The sequence below is a fragment of the Bombus pascuorum genome, chromosome 12 (assembly GCF_905332965.1).
Source record: "Bombus pascuorum chromosome 12, iyBomPasc1.1, whole genome shotgun sequence".
Lineage (NCBI taxonomy): Eukaryota > Metazoa > Arthropoda > Insecta > Hymenoptera > Apidae > Bombus > Bombus pascuorum.
Genome location: NC_083499.1, coordinates 8,227,004 through 8,235,467, shown reverse-complemented (window position 1 = coordinate 8,235,467; position 8,464 = coordinate 8,227,004). Strand labels below are relative to the sequence as shown.

The following is an 8,464-nucleotide window of genomic DNA, read 5'->3' as shown; positions in this document are numbered from 1 at the left end:
TAAAATGTGTTTGTCGTAACCGTCGGCTAAATCGCGCAACGCTCGAAAATAATTTGATTAATGCTCGTGCTCATGACTCGCACGCTCGACCGAATAACATCGAATGAATAGCCGCTATCGGTCGTACGTATCCTCGATTCGCGTCAGACCCTAATCAATTCGCTGTGTATTCGCGCGCATCTTGTTTATAAAGTTTTCACTGTAGTCCAGCATGGCAGTTATGATGAATAATGATAATTACCGAAAGCGAAATGGAACAGAGGTCAGGCGATTCGCAATGATACCTCGGGAAATCATAGATACCTGTCGCTCACACCGAGTTCGTCGTGCAACGGAACTAAGTTGACATCGGCCGAGTATTAATCACTCCACTGACGTCACTTCGCTGAAATATCTAGACAAGATTAATCGTCTGTTTTTTAACGCTCGCAGCTTTATTTTTATGATTCTATCATCGTGTCCTATGCGACAGACCGACACTCGGACGAAGCCAATGAAAATGAAAATCATACCGGCACCGAGAAAAAGTTGCTATAGAACGTGAAAGGTAAGTAAAGTACTTGGTCGTTTTACCGTGCTTACAACGGATCGTACTATCCAACAACCATTTCCCTTTATTCAACGTTTATCTAGCGCTCTTTGCAGATCCATTCGACGAACTCATATACATTCACAACGCGTCAGGGAAAACCTCGTAAAACTATCGTCAGACCCTCGTTATCAATATCTCGCCAGATTTCGCAAACTACACCGTCGTAAATGGTTACAGGTACGTCGCTTCTGTCTATATATCAATAACAAATACGCGAATGTGCTCACCGCGCCCGGCAATAACGTTGACGAACGCGCTACTCAAACGTGCGAACGAGTTTATAGCGCTTCAATTTATATACAATTTGAAATTTGTATTTTATGGAGCAGAGGAAATATTAACGTTAAGGAAAGGCAGCGAATGATACGAACACCATCTTATTGCTGAAATCAGTAAATTAATTAAAATATCGCGTATCGTGCAGTGTGTCCCGTGTTGTGACTCACGCAATGACAACGACGATATTTTACGTTATCGCGAGCTATACGCAATGTATACGGTGGAACGAACAAGTAGACGAATTGGTAGATCGTTGAATTAACGGGACAACGGCGTTCGATGTTATCGTCCAGTCTAGGCGTTGGAATTCATTTTCACGGCAGAGCGATAAAGAGACACGACGATCTTCTATAATCCTTTTCTCATTTTCACGGTTCAAGAAGGTCATCTATGTCGTTTGTCAAGCGAAAGCACGGTGTCACGTGCAAAGGCTGCGTGTCGTCGCGTGGAGGTGGTTTTCCCTGGCGTAGAAAACGGTTTCAGGATAGGAGAGTGCATTTTATGTGTCGCCCTCATATTTCGAAGGGAGTGGAAGGGTGGAAAAAACTCGGGATAAAAAGAATCGAGCAAATTGATTTTTCTTCTCAAAGACTTGGAATCCTAACGCCGTGGAGGGAGGAAGAGAGAAGAAGGGGGGACAACTTCGCCATCGAATAATATCTCTGTGCTTTTATCTCGGCACATGGATGCTCTGTTACTTGACGTTCTAAATAATCAGCTTACTTAGGTATATCACAGACTTAAAGTACGTTGTTTCGCTTCAGGAAATCGCACAAAAAGTTGGCAATTTGATCGCGTCAAGGTGCACCGTTTCTAACCCGTTTTACGAAAAATTTCGCCTGAATCTGCGCGATGAGAAAACGCTATGCGTCTATGCAACGATTAATACGTTGCATTATACGATATGTACATACGTGTAATTTAACTAAGGAGATAGATACTAACAAACTCGTTAACAGCAAGTTACGCAATTATACCAAGTGAGAAACTTGGCGTAGGCGTGGAGCTTGTTTAATTGACATAATATGTAATATCTTAGGTAACGAGTTTCTACTTTGGACTTGGGAAATCGAAGGCCATTGTGATGTAACGAACATTAACGCAAACTCGAGGCTCAGTGAATTATTACATTTCAAACGTTTCATTCGGTTGTACCTTGGCGTTATTAAAAATCCTTTCGTATCGTATATATCCCATTGAATTTAATCTACCCTATCCGTACCTTGTTTCATTGACCTCCACTTCACGTCCACGTCACATTCCGAGTGACTACGCGCAGTCATTCGCGGTTTTTGGGTCAACATTGAAATCCACTTCTCTGGCCTGGAACTCGAGCGTAGTGTATCGTCGACTACTATCAGAGGTAGTATTCATAATAACCGGGATTCATTAGCGAATCGAAGAAAAGATCGATGATCTCGAAGAAGACAACGCGCCATCAACGAATGTTCACGAATTGGGAAACATTCGAATTTCAGTCCAACTTCTCAGAAAAGTTGCTCAGAGGGAGAAGATCGTCGAAACGTTTCGTTCGACGTGCAGCTCGAAAAATTGAAAGCATCGTTGCAGCTGCCGATGACAGACGCGAAGAACTGAATACGAAGCCTTGTATGTGACTAATGATTCGGAATGCACTGGGTTATCAGTAATTCGTATCCCGCAGCGTATGCTGATTGCGTTGCTACGATTGACATTACCAATATGCTTCATTAAACTCACTTGTAAAACGACAAGAACGTCGATATCGATCTTCCAGACGAGCTTTCTTTTCTTGCCGCAGACGTGAAATAGTTACATTTTTCACCGCCCACTTTGATACGCGAAAGTGATAAAAAATTACAAAATTATTTTATAAACTAGTCGTACCGCCAAATACGAACAACAATAATTCGAAAATTCTATCTATAACGAATGACGTCGAACGGGCATGTTGGTAATAACGTAAAAACGTGGAAGAAGACCGAATATCGTAAACGACCACGATTTACATATTTATGGCAATTATTGTAAATTATTTCTCTTGAAATCAGAATCAGTCGGCTAACATCTGTCGCAATGAATCAAATGATTTTCTTTAATTCTATTTAACATCGACCGGGTATACCTAAATATTTGTCGCTGACGGAATTTCGTTAAAATCTTTCAGCCGTTAAATACGCTAGCGTGCCGTTTTACGAAGAAAAAAGAGAATACGAGGATCAGGCGAGGTTGTGTTTTATTCTTTCGACCAATAAAAGCAAAGCCAGAAAAGCAGCCGGTATCGCTATTCCGAACAAAAATACGATTCCATTGGATTCGAATATTCGAAATATGTTGAGCAGGGATTCCCAATGGAGCGAGTAGCAGCGAATAATCATTTTTCAAGTTTTCCCGTGAGGTCAACGTCGAGTCCTGGCCAGAACGATGTCAACGAGACTTTTAGCGTGCTCTCGGACGTCACGGCAATACCGTAGGCAGAGCACGAAGCCACGCAGCCCTCCGCCAAATAAAACAAAGCAGTAGCGACCGCGTGCGAGAGTTCACACCACGACCGCAGAAACGGCTGCCAAGCCGAGCAGAAATGTGTGCAGACATATCCCCGAATCCCCGGATCCCTCGAGCACTGACCGACCAATTAACCTTCTGCACATTCTGGGTCCTCTGCCTTTTCCAATGACCAACTCTTCGTGCTTTACCTTTGCTATTCGTTCGTTCCTTCCTCTCGCCTATTTACAAAACGGCAAACTTTCCATTCGAACGTTCGTTTTCTCTCGTTGACATCTAAATGTTCGGAACGTATGTGTATGTACGTATCGTATAATAGAAAATTCCGTTAAGTCTAGAATTTAACATACTCGCATAAACGTGATACACGCCGTGTCGGAGAATACCTTGCGATTCGTTTCAACCACTGAATTCCTGACTCGTTTGTTCTGCGTGTAAATATTAAAGCCGAAAATATCGGATTGCGAGGGGAATGCGAGCAGGCAAGCAAGCACGTCTCCACTTCTGACGTTGTCATTCTCCCCGAGGCATAAGCTTACCTCACATACGAAAGCACGTGTATCATGCATGCATTTTATATTACCGCGCCGCTTTTTCACTGCGAAACTCAACTCCGAAAAATTCCCAACCTTTTTTCCATTCTGCGTCCGCAGCCACGCAACTCTTCCTCTCGTTCCCCTTTTAATCGTTCTCCTTAATTACGACGTCTTGGTAATTCCGGTCAAGTTAGCATTCAACCCGACTTTTCAACGATGTACGATTCTCGACCAAGAATCGCGTAGAAGAAAAGTCAAGGTACCAACTTTCCACGAAGAAGTGTTTTCATCGATCATTTGCAATTCTTCTATCGACGCTGTGCTAGCGAGTATCGTGTCCCGGTTCCACTAACTTTACGACGAGGTAACAGAGGCGAAGCAAAAGCGTGGAATTGCAGTCGTAACCAAAACGATAACTCGTTTTTTGTAAGAAAAAAATTGCGGGTGATCCCTTAAAATTATAGAACGTTCGTTTGCTTAGCCTGGAAATGGGGCAACGCTCGCGTAAGCTTCTCCATAGACGACATCTGGGTCAACCTCGGTCGTTCGTAAATATCGGCTCAAAGTCGCACCGAGATCGAGTTTACGCGACCGCTTTAATAAAATGATCGCGTGAATTCGGTTCGGAAAAAACGACGAGTTTCTAGTTGAGCCGCGATGGATATACCGGTGTGTGCCGGTAAGCGACTTTCAGCAGAGAACGCGGACTTGCTATTGCGTACGACACGGTACACCGAAATCCAGGATTATCCGATCTTAATCCACGTAAGAGTGGCGAGTGACACGCGTGCATGCGGTAATACGCGACGCGAGGGTTCGCGTATGCGGCTAAGTTTGCTATAGTGGTATTCACCGGAAACCCAGTTAGGGCTAGCAATAAACTTTTAGTGGCCTTAGCCGACGCCAGACTTACCGTACGGAATTCCAGTTTAAATTGAAAATTCCACGCCGTGAAAAGGCCGGGCAAACTTCCACGACGTACATTAACGCGTGCCGTCAACTCGCACGGAATTAGAACGGTCGCGGAAAATCTTTTAAACCGAAACGCGAATGCTGACCAAGATATTTCCTTGAATCCTGGTAAATTGTTATTTCTCGGTGGGATGCTTAACACCATCATCGCGTTACGAGATACGGGTTAATAGTCGCTGTATGCGCGATTCTCGATAATGAGCATCACAGGTCACGCAAGAGACAGAGCTTGCCCCGTGGTTTCGCGCATATATCCTGCTCTTGATCTCCCGATATACGCATTACCAACCGAAATGCATTCGCGACGATAACGCAATATCACGCGAATCGTGGACTACTCGCTTTCATCGTCTGTCACACCCTTGGCATCGGATCCTGCGAGACGTGAATTAAGCATATACATTCGGCGGAAATATATCGTAGCGGTGCGCCGTACGAATCGAGACAGAGAAATACGAATAAACGATGGCTAAGAAAAATGGAAACGGAGAGAGGATCCGCGAATTCCAATACTATTTGCGTGAATACGAAAGGTTTTATCGCGTGTTCAAAGTGTTGGAAGCCTCTTGTTATACTTACGGTAAAGTAAAAACCAACGAGAAGAATTCTTTAACGGAGAATTCATGCGACAAGAGAAAGAAATAACAAGTTCGATCAAAGACGCTGGACGTACGTCTAATTACATCGTTAAGGTAATCCGTTTTGAAATCCTTAAAGCGATTGTCCACGACAAGGAGACATTAAATGTACGCGGTAACGAATAGCTATGTACCTATATATTTATGTCGTACAGTGAAATACAAGAAAAAGTAGGAAACGCTGGAAGAGAAAGAAAGCGTTAACTTGATACCTCGGATAGAAATGAAAACGAGAAATGAAACAAAGGAAAGCTGCAAAGGAGGTGAACACCTTAACAAGATAACCCGCTGGTTTGCGTTGAGAACTGAAACAGGAATCGCGCGACTAAAATACATAAAAGACAAAGAACGAGCAGGAATAAAGCGAATACCTTACCTTGGCGAATGGGTTCTTTAATGAAAGAAACAAATAAGCTAATAAATAGAAAAAGACCAAGAATAAAGTAAAACGTATTACAGGAGATACGGCAGAGGGAAGAAAGGAAAAGCACAGTAAAGAGAAATCAGCCAAGTTTTGCATATACGCGCGTTCAGTTGTGGCATGGACCGAGCGAAAATAGAATACGAAGGACGAGTTTATGTCGAAGGTACGTTTGCTGACACGATGGACGTATAATTTTGAACGACTAGATTTTTTTAACGTTTCCATTATTACGCGGTTATTCCTTTAGAGCCTTCCATTCATTCAATCGCGTTATCTTCGAGATGTTTGAATTTTATCGAAGAATTTCCCTTCGGTTTCGTCCGCTGCTTTCGGTCGAAAATTTTTCTTCGCGTCTTATCGTTGCATTTATGGCCGGTCGATCGAAAGTACGGATTTCATCTCGGTCAATCAAAATATCAAGGAGCGGATAACTTAACGATCTATCATTCACGATTTGCTCGATAGACGACCCATCAAACCATCCATCGCGAATCGATGTTCGAACGGGTTTAACATTAATTCAACTCGGTAAATTCGCGCTGCAATCCAGCGTCGTCCATTTCGCGATTGCCGAGCGAACAAAGGAAAGCACCGCACTTGGACATTCACCTGCATTGTCTCTTTTTTCATCGCTTTGAGAGCGACATCGTGCCGCACGGTTGTTAGATACAAACACAAACAGACAGCGATGGTGTCGTGGACGACCGTTCGATTTGTGACAAAATGGATGCAACGGAACTTTTCAGCCAATGGATGTAAAAATAGATGAGACGACGGAAGTGTGGTTTTTTAACGAACGTGGAGCAGCGTCGATGACATTTTCCAATCAAAAACCATTATTTACTCGACTAACATGGCTCTCCATGTATCGGTCATTCATGCAATTTTATCGACAACGTACAAACGCTCTTTCCTTCATCGACATTGTCGTCTTAAAAAGTCTATGATCGTTATTAATCCCGCGATAGATAAAAGAATCGTGAAAAATGATAACCGGATAAAAAATGGAAAAAATGTTCCTTCGAGGTCGTTGAGCAAATTCTTTTCAGATCGTTCCAAGAACGTCGAATCGTGGTCGTTCGAATGCCACTCAAAGTCCACTTACGATCAATGTTCGACCAATTTGCGAAATAACTTCGCAATGATGATATCACCGACCGTGTGACACATATTTTTAAGCTAAGAAAGCAAGTAAGATATAGTTGAAATATAGTACGCATGCGGTGAAAATAAAATTTACATGCATGTCGTATAATGGCTTAAGTGCTTTCCTTCGCTGTCACGGTTTCTATTGGAACATCGTCTCTTGCTTTTCGTCCGTTCGGCACACATCGGTTTCGACGTATGACGAAAATATCGTAGGAGCCGTGCATACCACCGTTACTATTCGGCCATCCACGGAAACGACAGGAAACCTTTTTCTTGCCGCGAAAACCTATCCAGCAGAAAGCTTTCTTGTCATGCGGTGCTTGCGACCCGTATATGTATACTCGCAGCTTTGCTGTCACGGAAAAACATGTGTCATGCTTATGTAACCCTCGCTAGAGGACAAACCGTCGTCAGTCGTTCGTCGTTCGCCTGTCGAATGCAGCTACGGCAGCGTTAAAGTAGCAGTTCAGCGACTGGCGGAATGCGAATTTCAATTATCGAAACTCGTCCATGTAGCCTCTTCCAGTTCGTTTATGACAAGGGGGAGGGGGCAAAATTACGAAACGGCAAAGTCACATCGAACGAGACGCGTCGTTCTATATTCACGCCAACGATCGAAAAATTATAGACTGTCTGGTGGATTACAAATGACGGACGCGACCAAGTGGATTGCCGGATTGTTCGTTGTAACACGGTCAGTGACGAGCAAATACCCGTGTGCGCGGCACGGTGACAATCGCCACCGTGTTCGTAGCCAAATACTTGTTAAGCGGATGAGATTTCGTCGCACCGGTTAAGCATCGCGAAATATTTAACGATCGATCGAATCCTGATTCGATCCAACCGACAACGGATAAATTTAATGGTTTCGCGAATCCAATGACTTTCTCTTTGTTTTTCTTTTTCTTTTTTTCTTTTTTCCTTTTTTTTTTTTTCATTATTTCCCTCTCGGAGCATCGGAAGTTTATAAAACAAGTATCAGCGGGAAGACATCGAATACGTCAGCCTGTTAACGATGACAGCGGAGCCTCGATTCAATCTCGATAATCGAAATGTCGAAGGAAGATTACGCTAAACAAAGGTTGGATAAATTGTTCGGACGTAAAGCCGGGTAGAAAGAAGGGGTGGAAAGGAGGGACAAGGTGGAATTGAACGGAAAATCTTTCTTAGTACGATTATAGGGGTCATGCTTGCATTGGCGGCTGTACCCCATCTCGGTCTTCGCAAGGTTGCAAGCGGCTTACGGTTGCGAGAAGACGCGTGCCGAAGTCTTAAGGTGTCCTTAATCCAGTCGTGATCAGCAGCGTACCGCCCAGGTTCTACTCTCTCACCGGTTGATCCCTGGAAATTGGATCGATAAGCTCTTATTCGGTCCACCGCCTCCGACTGG

General features: G+C 43.6%; 1 long non-coding RNA gene across 1 annotated transcript; it reads left to right on the top strand.

Moving 5' to 3' along the window:
• On the top strand, positions 1 to 2,058 carry LOC132912494 (uncharacterized). Its single transcript, XR_009659219.1, has 2 exons — positions 1 to 547; positions 646 to 2,058. It is a non-coding gene; the product is annotated as an uncharacterized LOC132912494 (long non-coding RNA).
• Positions 2,059 to 8,464: the final 6,406 nt, after the last annotated feature.